We start from the raw sequence: 12312 nt of genomic DNA on the forward strand, positions 1-12312 counted from the left end.
GCCCCAGAATTAAAAGTGGTAAAAATATATACTTGGATCTATACTTTAATTTGTATGAAGAATTACATACTGGATCTCATAGTTGTTTTTGCCCCAAATTGAATTTTTAAAATGAAACCTAAAAAGTTTATGGCTAAGCCATTTTTGACATCCATTTAATAAAAATATCAAAACAGCTCTTTGTAATGCAAAGTAATGACTTCTTTTTAAAGATTTACATTCTTATAATTTGGTTAAATAAATATGACCCAGGTTTTCACTTTTGGGCTGAGATCAAGCATGATAAGGAAATGTCTTAGAAAATAAAGGCCTTAACAACTAACGTAGATATTTTAAAATGGAATGCTCCTATTAACTATAGCTAGTCTCAGTATAAATACAACTGGGACTCTGTATAGCAGAGGTCAGCAGACTTGTTCCTAAAAAGCCAGACAGTAAATATTTTAGGCGTTGCTGGCCAAGAGGTAAAATGGAAGCTATTATGTAGGTACTTATATAACCATTTAAAATGTAACCAAATAGACAGTTGGCGAGATTTGGCCCAAGAGCCATAGTTTGCTGATCCCTGCTCTATAGTAAATCAGTCTTATAGAGAGAAACCGAGCTATAGTCTATGGTAAAATGCCTCTACTGGTAGATGTCCAAAGTTTAAAACAATGGAATCTATGAATCACCACATACTTGGTTCCCTTTAACGTTGTCTAGGGCAAGAACTTAGAACGTTAAATGGAAACTAAATTGAAGGAAGAAATAATTAATCAAACATATATTTTCTTTTTTTTTTTTTAATATTTTATTTATTTTATTTTTTTCCCCCAAAGCCCCAGTAGATAGTTGTATGTCATAGCTGCACATCCTTCTAGTTGCTTTATGTGGGACGTGGCCTCAGCATGGCCGGACAAGCGGTGTGTCGGTGTGCGCCCGGGATCTGAACCCGGGCCACCAGCAGCGGAGCGCACGCACTTAACCGCTAAGCCACGGGACCGACCCTCAAACATATACTTTCTAATCCTAGTATTTAAAAAACAATAAGGGAAAGTCGTGTGTGTATCCCTTAGTGATTTTATATACTGGATTTAGAAACATAAACACGTGCCCTCGAAATGAAAGGCAAGTGGTCAGGTTTTTTATTTAGATGGTCTTCATATAAACTGTTTTCACAGTGCCAAATCCATCTTACAATAAATGGTATGATGACCTGTCTGGTAGCTCTTCCTCTTGCCAAATCCAAGAGGATTTTTGCTCTCTAAAGAAAGACAAGCTTCTAAGTAAGTTTCCTGAAGAAGTCCTCACATAGTCCTGAATAGTTTTTAGTTATAGACTCAATTAATATACTCTAAAGATTTTTTCTGTGAAGATTCAAGATATTAATCCTATATTGCCTGTTAATCACTTCTTTAAAGTATTTCTAATTTGCATAGAAATTTGGTTCTATTTACCTACTCTGGACTCTGGAACATAGCTTTCATTTTTAAAGCCAAAATTCTTTGCATACTATAAATTTGCCACCATATTTCTAGTCATCATTATTTCAGTATTTCTAATGATTCAAGTTTATTCTTTATTAAAGAAAATTGCATAGGAAAAAAAAGTAATCATAGAGAAAGAACTGAACACTTAGGGAGTTAAAAGCTCTGTTATTCTTTGCTTGCTTGTTATATAGTCTTATGGTTAGAACAAATGAGTCAGCTCAAGGCTTAATTATTTATTTCCCAAAGAGCAACTCAGCCCTGAGGAGCATAATTTGGGTGTTGCCAGTGGATGGTATTGATACCACGAGTCAGTACCTTTCCCTAGCTCTGTGACAGGGTTAGGTTCTAATCTGTTTAAAAGATAAAAGGCATTAAGTGCAATATCTTCCGTCTAATAGATCTTCAGTGAGTGTTTCTGTTTCCTTAATTTCTCATACACGTTGAGTTGAATGTCATATTCTCACATAATACCCTAAACCACAAAGGGAAACAAAATTGTTTTAGATTTAAATGATTGATGATAAAAGTGGTGACCTTAATGCTTTAAATATTTGGTTCTTTGAAGTCTTTGTGAGTGACTTTAGTTATTGTGTTCCCTTCACTAGATTTAATATCAGAGGAACAACAATAGGTGATAGAATAATGAGGTAATTCAGTATGTTCCTTCATTATTTTATTTTTCTTTATGATGAATTTGCCAGGTCCTCTTTTTCCACAGCTAACCACCTTTCCTATTAACAGTTAATACTTCTTTGAACTTACTGAGCTCTAAGTGCTAAGCATTGTAAAGCAGGTTGCTTTTCACAACTGTATTTAGCTGCATGCACTGCATGGGAATAGAATGAAAAGAAACTTCCTGTGTGCAGGTATAACTGATGTTCACTTCAGGTGTGTTATATGACAAAGTAATTGTAATCTGAAATAATGTACTTTAAATATTGGTTACTTGCTTTGAATATTTTGTTGAAGAATATAACTTATGTGTTTTTAAAACTTGATTGGGAATACAATTAGCAACTTTTTGTTATTATTCACATATACTGATTTTCCTTCAGGTCAGGAACTAAAAATGGACTTGTCTCATTCTGTGCATAGGTTTATGATTCTGATTTTTTAATGAAAGCTGTCTTCTTATAAATAGCTTAATAACTTAAGAATATCACACATAAAAATGATATATATAACTCTTAAACACTTCTGTAATTTGAAGACTAACAATGGGGTACATTTTAAAATATAACTTTAAAGTGAACCTCGATCTCCATTATTCATCTATCCAAAACCTAGTTTACTGACAAAATCGACTTTGTACCTAATTCTAGTGGCACATGTGTTATTTTACCATTAGTTTCTAAAACAAAGTGGAATATAAAACATAATATATAGCAACAATCAGGAATGTAAAATTGGTGGAGTTCCCCATGGGGAATAATAATGAAATAAGCTAAAAAATATTGTCGATGTATAGAAATTCCTGGTCAAGGCCCATTTGCATGAGGATTCCCATGGTAAAGTCTCAAAATTGTTTTGTGCTGGTTTTTCTAGGCTGTTTTAACATTAAGGTATATTTGAAGTAAGTTTTTGCAAATTAGTCTGTTGTTAGTTATCACTTTCTAATTAAATGAAGTAAAATGGAATTTGTTTCAGAGCTTTTTTTGTTTTCTGATTTATACTTTATTTATCTCAAGTACTCAAAGTCAGTTTCTGCTTTTACAGTGAAGATTGCAACTAAAAAGTACCATGTTGCTTTAAGTGAGTTATAGAAAAGCTAAAATATTGAAATGGAGATTATTATGAACTAGTAAACAGTGGTAAAACAAAATGTGACACTTATCTTCCCTTAGAGTGAATGAGCTTAGACTCATTCTTCTCTACCTCAGTTATTTCTTTCTGGGGAAATTTCTAATTATAAGGCAGTTTTTCCTGACACCAAACACATTTAATCTGCTTTCCCTTTTAGTAATTGAGGATCCTTAAGGAATGTAAACTTCTGCTTAAAATAAACCAAATTAGGGGGCTGGCCCAGTGGCGCAGCACTTGGGTGCGCGTGCTCTGCTTGGGCCGCCTGGGGTTCGCAGGTTCAGATCTGGGTTCGCAGGTTCGGACCCCGGGCATGGACCCGACGCACCGCTTGTCAAGCCATGCTGTGGTGGCGTCCCATATAAAGTAGAGGAAGATGGGCACAGATGTTAGCCCAGGGCCAATCTTCCTCAGCAGAAAAAGGAGGATTGGCATTGGATGTTAGCTCAGGGCTAGTCCTCCTCACAAAAAAAAAAAAAAAAAAAAAAATTAGAAAAATGAAATTATCACACATGATTCCCTCTAGTGCTCATATAGCCAGTCTTCATTAGGGACTGTCCTGTAGTGTTTTGTCAATGTCTCTTATTATAATCTGCTGAGATTCTGAATGATAAGGGCCCTATTATCTATTTCTGTGAATAATAAATAAAATGATAATCACCTCGTACTCTTCACTCAACTATTACCTCATCACCTCTCACTCAGTCTCCTATTTAAATAGTCAGCCAACTCCTTCCAGTCTGTGTCCATCTTCAGGTCCTCTTTCAGTGGTTCTCCATTGCCCATGATATAGAAAAACTCCAGCTTCTTTGCCTGTTCTGTAGGGCATTCTCTGTTATGGCTGCTGCCAAGGATTACTCGTAGTCTCCACATCAGCCATATTTGGAGTGTCTCTGAATACACTTTATGCCTCATGTCTTTACTTACTCTGTGCCCTCTAACCGAAATGACCTCCTACTACCATCATTTTGACCACCTCATCTTTCAACATTCATGTTAACTGCTGCTTCTTGAATCTTTTCCTGGCCCATATATTTCGTAATCCCAAGCAGAACTGAACATTTCTTCTCTGTACCCTTATGTACATCTATTATGCTACCTATAATACTTTATTGCATATGTATATGTTTCCCTATATAAGATGTAAGCATCTTTAAGGCCAGCATAATACGTACATGCATATATAAATAAAAGTTGGCAAAGAAGACACCTTTTTACCTAAAACTCTAGCTAACTAAATTTTTATTCATATTTCCTTTGATCATCTGGCTTATTGTTTTCTTCCTCTGCTTCATAAAACTTGAAATAAATGAAAAGCTATGAATTACTGTTTCAGGGGTCCCATGACCTCCCCACACATTTGATGACTTGCTAGAAAGACTTGTAGAACTCAGGGTTACTTATAACCATGGCTTTAGTTTATTTTGGCAAGGGAAAAAGACACATCAGACAAAGTCTGGAAGAATCCAAGCATACGCTTCCAACATTCTCCCTCCTGGGATGGGCAGTATAAGATGCTCCTTCCTCCAGCAATAAAATGCAGTAACACTTGTGTAGTGTTTCTGCCCAGAGAAGCCTGCTTAAGACTCAAAATGCAGCATTTTTGTTGGGGGCTGGTCATGTAGGCAGTCTCTGCACCCAACCACATCTACCTAAATTCTAGGCTCAGAAGGAAAGTAGGTGTTCACCATATATCACATTATTTGTATAGACCATCTAGGCAAGCAGGTACATCAGGACTCAATGTACTAGGGAGGCAGAACAATGCAGGTTCCAAAAGTCAAGTTCTTGGACACCAGCCAAAGGCTTGCCTTGGAAGCAGAACTTTCCAAAGACAGCAGCATTAGGGCTTGCTACCCTTTACCTTTGTTTACTAACACAGTGTGAGGCAAGGAATCCAGTTTCTCCCTCCCACCACTCCCCACCCCAAAAAAGGAGCAGAAGCAGAAAGATACTCTCGTCCACCTCTCTTATTTCAGATACTCATGAAGATATGTGTCAAAATGACTGAAATTCCAATCTATAGACCTTTCTTGTTGATTACAATAGATGACTTAGTAACACTAACATGGCTTTTACTATAAACAAGTGCTTTAAAACACTTAAAAATGTTATTTTTTAAAAAACAACATCTTTTATAAACTCTTGTTCATAGATTCATTTGGACAGCAAGCATTTTTTTTAATTGATAATTTAAAGGTAAATTTGAGCTTAACTCTGAATAATCACAAATTCTAAATTTGGAGATTCAAATCAATGAGGTTTTCTTTTCTAAAAACCAATAAGTCATTATAAGAAGAATGTATACATAGTGTAAATTAAAAGAACTTACAGTTTTTGAACTTGGTATACTGAAGAACAGTGGTATTCAGAGTTATAATGAGCATTTCCAATGAGGCATAAATAAATAGAATTTAAACTTATTCTTTGGTTTTAATATCTTTCTCTTTTCTTAATTATGCCTAGGGAATGTTTATTTGACACATACCCATAGCAACTTTGGTTCTTATACCAAAATTATATAGCTGTTCTAGAAATAGAGACATAGAAATGTAATAATTATTGCAGAAACTCTCTTGTTGCAGAGGGACTAGGGGGATTGAGAATAGATTCCCTATGTTTATAAAAACCTAATTTTTCAATCTTTGAATGGAAAAAATCAAGCTCAAGTTTTGTAAAACACAAACTCTATTTTAAGATGGAAGAATTTAATTATGAGATTAGCAAGATGGGGGTTCTGATACTCTACAATGAGGTCACACAATTTGGGGCATACTACATTGTGTATACCTCTTTTTGAGACTCAAAAATACATTAGCATAATAAAGCCTCTGAGAAAACTTGCACTAAAGAAAGCTGTTTAACTTATTTAATCCATTATTTTCCACTTTTATTTGAACACAAACCTATTTTGTAGAATACCTAGGAACACCCCACAGTTTGGAAAATGCTCTTCCAGATCATTCCAGTTTATATTCATAATTGTGAGTATCAAGTTCATTAGATACCTGGTCTAGGAGACTTTTTGACTTCAGTTTAGTGTTTCGCACCCGCGCTGTAAGGAATTTCTTTCTACAGGTAAATTCAAAATTCACCTGCTATAATTCTAGTCATGTCTTCATGTTCTATCCTTAGTACAGTTTCCTGTGCTAAATCCTTGGGTTTCCTTTCTTTTATATTAACCTCCTTTGGCTAACTGAATTACCCCTTAAGTCATTTAATTTCAGGTTAAGTAAATCAGGTCTCGCCTAGTCTTTAAGCCATTTTTTCTACCCTAAAATTTCTTTGTTCTCCTGCAAGCTAGTTTAATAATACCAGTAATATCAATTAATTTGTACTACTCTAGCTATATGTAATGGTGTTTTGTAAAATGATTTACCTTGTTGAAAACAATAGGCGAAGTAATTCATATTTTATGTTTGTAGTGCTATTAAATGAATTTCTCCTTATATCTTATCCTGGTTCGTTAACTACTAAATGTGCCAATTTAGTATTTTTTAAAAATAGGACTGATAGATCATTTAGAAACACAATTTTGTAGGATATGCAATATTAAAAATAAAATATAGGGGGTCCGGCCTGGTGGCATAGTGGTTAAGTTCATGTGGTCCGCTTTGGAGGCTGGGGGTTTGCAGGTTCGGATCCCAGGCGCGGACCGATGCACCACTCATCAAGCCATGCTGTGGCAGCATCCCATATACAAAATAGAGGAAGATGGGCACAGATGTTATCTCAGGGCCAATCTTCCTCAGCAAAAAGAGGAAGATTGGCAACGGATGTTAGCTCATGGCCAAACTTCCTCACAAAAAAATTAGAAAATAAAATATAGGGGCCAGCCTGGTGGCATAGTGGTTAAGTTCACTCGCTTCATTTCAGCGGGCCAGGTTTCACGGGTTCGGATCCCAGGCTCAGACCTGTGCACTACTTATCAGGCCATGCTGTGGCAGGTGTCCCATATATAAAGTAGAGGAAGATGGGCACGGATGTTAGCCCAGGGCCAATCTTCGTCCGCAAAAATGGGAGGATTGGCGACAGATGTAAGCTCAGGGCTAATCTTCCTCACCAAAAAAAAACAAAAGACACTCAGGGAGGAAAGGATAAAATGTAAAGTCAGGAATCTAGGTTTTATATTCTTAGGTCAATTTCACGCCCTTCAGATTCTCTCTGCATTTTTTTTTATTATTTTATTTTTATTTTTTTGTGAGGAAGATCAGCCCTGAGCTAACATCTGCCAATCCTCCTCTTTTTGCTGAGGAAGACTGGCCCTGGGCTAACATCCATGCCCATCTTCCTCCACTTTATATGGACACTGCCACAGCATGGCTTGCCAAGCCGTGCGTCGGTGTGCGCCTGGGATCCAAACCAGCAAACCCTGGGCCGCCGCAGCGGAGCGCGTGCACTTAACTGCTTGCGCCACCGGGCTGGCCCATCTCTGCCTTTTTTTTACCATCTATTAAATGCTCTCTCCCAAATAGAATAATAGCTGATACCTTGAGATGTTTTTGTTGTTACTTTGAAATTCCTGGATGAATCAATTTTGTATTTTTTATTTTATTCATTGAATAAATCTGTGACACTGTAGTGGATACTGGCGATATAAGTATGATGAAAACACAGCCTCCATGAGCTCGCAGTGTAGTGGGATACATAGACACATATAAATAATTACAACACAGTCATAGCAATGATAGAGCTTTGCATAGGCAGTGGGAGAATTTAGGGCTCCTAACCTAATTTGAGGAGGGGGAGAATTGTATTTTTATAATTCTAGGTTTGTGACACAGTGTCACTGTTGATTCATGGTTGGCTCCTTTTCCTTATTCATTTATTTAATAATATAATAAATACCCGTGAACCCACCACCTAACCCAAGAATTAGACTACCAGTAACTTACATCTACCAATATCCTCCCCATTCTGTCCCACTGCCCACCATACTGGTGGTAATCACTCTCCTGAATGTTATGTTTATCATACCTTGCTTTAAAAAGCAAAAAATTATCATATAAACACAGATGCCAAAACAATATATTATTTAATTTGTTTTACCCACTTTTGAACTTTATAAAAAAGGATATCATACTGTATATGGAACTGGGACTTGCCTTTTTTTTTTTCAGTCAACATGTGTTATTAAGATTTATCCATGTTATGTATAGCTGTTGCTCAGTCAATTTTACTGCTATATAATAATCCATTGTATGACTATACTTTAATTTTTCCTTTTTCCTCTTAATGGGTATTTAGGTTGTTTGCAGTTTTTGCTATTATTAACAATGTTGCTTTAAACATTCTGAAGCATGTCTCCTGGAGTTTTTCTTGGGTACATACATAAGGAAATGTTTAATTTTACAAGATAATCTCAAATTGTTTTCCAAAGTAGAGTGTAAATTAGTACAATCACTAGTAATCACATTGATCCACATCTTCTCCAATACCTGGTATTGTTACATTTTTTATTTTGCCAATTGATTGGGTATACAATGGTATCTCATGGTCTTGATTTTCGTTTCCCTCTTTACAAAATGAGATTATGCATCTCTCATATGTTTTTTAACTATATCTCGTTTTCTGCTGGGTTGTTTTCTTTGAGTTGCTTTTCTTTTCCATGCTGATTTGTAGGAATTCTTAATATATTTTGAAACTAATCTGTTATCACTTAGAAGTGTGCAAATATTTTTCCTAATTTGATTTTTTTTTCTTTAAGCCATGTTTTGAGCAACCATTCTTAATTTTAATGTTGTTGAATTTTATGAATCTTTTATGCTTATCACTTTCTTTTAAGAAATCTCTACCTGCCCTGGAATTTAAAAAATTAAGAATTTCCTTCTAAAGTTCTCTTTCAACATTTAAGTTGTTAATCCATCTAGAATTGATTTTTGTTTATGATGTACATGTGTACCCTTCCCCAGCCCATTTAGATAGCCCTTTTTCCCCTCCTGTGTCATATTGCAAGTTTCCTTATAAACACAGGTCTATTTCTGGGCTATCCGTTTTGTTCCTTTGGACAATTTGTCTGTCTCTCCATTAGTACCATACTCTTATAATTATTATAGCTTTATAATAAATTTTCGTATCTTCTAAGGCAAGTCCCTTCTCTTTATTCTTCTTTAGAAGGATCTTGGCTATTCTTTGCCCTTTTTATAATAAGCATTTTAAGTTCCACAACTGAGTCATCAGAATATGAGTGTAATTGTAATAAACGTATAAATGAATTTGGAGGAGAATTGATTGTTCTTACAATATTAAGTTATCTCTACATTTATTTAGGCCTTTTTAAAATGTCTTTCAGTAACATTTCATAATTTTCTACAAATAGGTTTTGCACATTTTTCTTATTTATAGACACCTTCACTTTTTTTTTTTTTTTTCTGGTGAGGAAGATCAGCCCTGAGCTAACATCCATGCCAATCCTCCTTTTTTTGCTGAGGAAGACCGGCTCTGAGCTAACATCTATTGCCATTCCTCCTCCTTTTTTTCCCGCAAAGCCCCAGTAGATGGTTGTATGTTACAGTTGCACATCCTTCTGGTTATTCTATATGGGACACTGCCTCAGCATGGCCGGAGAAGCGGTGCGTCGGTGCATAGACACCTTCATTTTTGTTGCTGTGGTAAATGCATTCTTTTTAAATTTTAGGTTCTCTTAATTGTTTGTTGCTGGTGTTTAGAAATGCAGTTGACTTGTTTTGTTTTTTGTTTTTTTTTATAGTTTTATTTATTTATTTTTTTCCCCAAAGCCGCAGTAGATAGTTGTATGTCATGGTTGCACATCCTTCTAGTTGCTGTATGTGGGACGCGGCCTCAGCATGGCCGGAGAAGCGGTGCTTCGGTGTGCGCCCAGGATCCGAACCCAGGCCGCCAGCAGTAGAGCACGCGCACCTAACCGCTAAGCCACGGGGCCTGCCCTGCAGTTGACTTGTATATTGATCTTATATCTAGCTAAATGGTCTTCTATTATTTCTGTTAATTGGCACATAAATTCCTTTGAGTTTTTTTTATGTAGACAGTCATATCATTACAAATATGAGTTTTCTTTCCTCCTTTCCATTCTCATTGTTTTCTTGTACTGGTTAGTAATAATAGTAGAATCACATCTTGCTCCTGTTTGGAAAAGAATGCCTCCGTTGGTTTACAGTCTTGTGCCACATAACCACATTGGGTCAATGATAGACCACATATGTGATAGTGGTCCCATAAGGTTAGTAACATATGGCCTAGGTGTGTAGGCTATACCATCTAGGTTTGTGTAAGTACACTCCATGAGGTTCGCACAAGACAGAATTGCCTAATGACGCATTTCTCAGAACATATCCCTGTCGTTAAATGACGCATGATTGTAGTTACTCCTGCTTTCTTTTAATCAGTGTTAGCATGGTATATTTTTCGCCATCCATTTACTTTTAATCTATATGTGTCTTTATATTTAAACTGGGTTTCTTATAGACAATGGTCATAGTTTTTGATCCACTCTGACGATCTCTGTCTTTTTATTGGTGTATTTAGACCATTGACATTGAAAGTGATTTTGATATAGTTGGATTAATGTCTACCATATTTATTACTGTCTTCTATTTGTTGCCCTTGACTTTTGTTCCTCTTTTTGTCTTCTACTCGTTTTCTGCCTTTTGTGCTTTTAATTCAGCATTTTATGATTCCATTTTCTCTTCTTTCTTAGCATACATGATACTTCTTTTTTTATTTTTTTAGTGGTTGCGCAAGAGTTTGCTATATACTCTTACAACTAATCCAAGTCTACTTTCAAATAAGGCTATACCATTTCTCAGGCAGTGTGCGTACCTTATAATAAGAAAATCTTAATTCTTTCTTTCTCTCCCTTGTATCATTGCTGTCATTCATTTCTCTGTAATACAAGCATACATAAGCATATATATATGATATATGCATAAGCATGCATAATGGAATACATTGTTGCTATTATTATTTTGAACAATCTGCTAGATAATTAAGATAAATATGAAAAATGAAAGTTTTTTGCCTTCACGTATTCCTTCTTTGATGTTTTTCCTTTATTTATATAGATCCATGTTTCTGACCTATATTATTTTGCTCCTTCTAACAAACTTCTTTTAACATTTCTTACAAGGCAGGTCTACTGGCAACAAATTCTCTCAATTTTTGTTTGTCTGAGAAGGTCTTTATTTCTCATTCACTTTAGAAGGATAATTTCACGGGGTACAGAATTATAGGTTGGTGATTTTTTTTTTTCTCTCAACACTTTAAATATTTCACTTCATTCTCTTCTTGCTTTATGGTTTCTGAGGAGAACAGGATATGATTCTTATATTTGTTCCTCCATAGGTAAGATTTTTTTTTCCCTGGGGCTTCTTTCAGGACTTTTTCTTTTTCTTTGATTTTCTGTATTTTGAAAATGATATGCCAAGGTGTAGTGGGTTTTTTTGGCATTTATCCTGCTTGATGGTCTCTGAATTTCCTGGGTCTGTGGTTTGATGTCTGACATTAATTTGGGGAAATTCTCAGTCATTATTGTTTCAAATATTTCTTCTCTCTCTCTCTTCTTCTTCTGTTATTCCCATGTTACACCTTTTGTAGTTATCCCACAGTCCTTGGATATTCTATTCATTTGGTATGTGTGTGTGTCTTTATTTTCTTTGCTTTTTGATTTTCAAGGATTCTATTGATACATTCTCTAGTTCAAAGATTCTTTTCTCAGCCATGTCCAGTCTATTAATGAACACATCAAAGGCATTCTTCATTTTTGTTAACAGTGTTTTTTAATATCTAGCATTTCTTTTTGGTTCTTTCTTAGGATTTCCATCTGTCTGCTTACCTTGCCTATCTACTCTTGCATGCTGTTACTTTATCCATTATAGCCCTTAGCATATTAATCATAGTTGTTTTAAATTTTCCTACAGTGGGATAGTGGTAGGTGCCCCAATCTTTGATTTAAACTGTTTAATACAAACTCTATAACTTGAGATCTAGAGTTTAAAATTATTCTTTATTAGGACGGTTAAGCCAAAGAAACATTAAGCAGTAAATTATAACATATCTAGAGCAC

General features: G+C 35.5%; 1 protein-coding gene across 8 annotated transcripts in view; it reads left to right on the top strand.

Moving 5' to 3' along the window:
* DCAF6 (DDB1 and CUL4 associated factor 6) overlaps positions 1-12312 on the top strand; it is a 136116-nt gene that overhangs the window by 108643 nt on the left and 15161 nt on the right. The gene's annotated exons all lie outside the window — the stretch shown is intronic.

The sequence above is a fragment of the Ceratotherium simum genome, chromosome 2 (genome assembly GCF_057802395.1).
Source record: "Ceratotherium simum simum isolate JZ-2026a chromosome 2, ASM5780239v1, whole genome shotgun sequence".
Taxonomy (NCBI): Eukaryota; Metazoa; Chordata; class Mammalia; order Perissodactyla; family Rhinocerotidae; genus Ceratotherium; species Ceratotherium simum.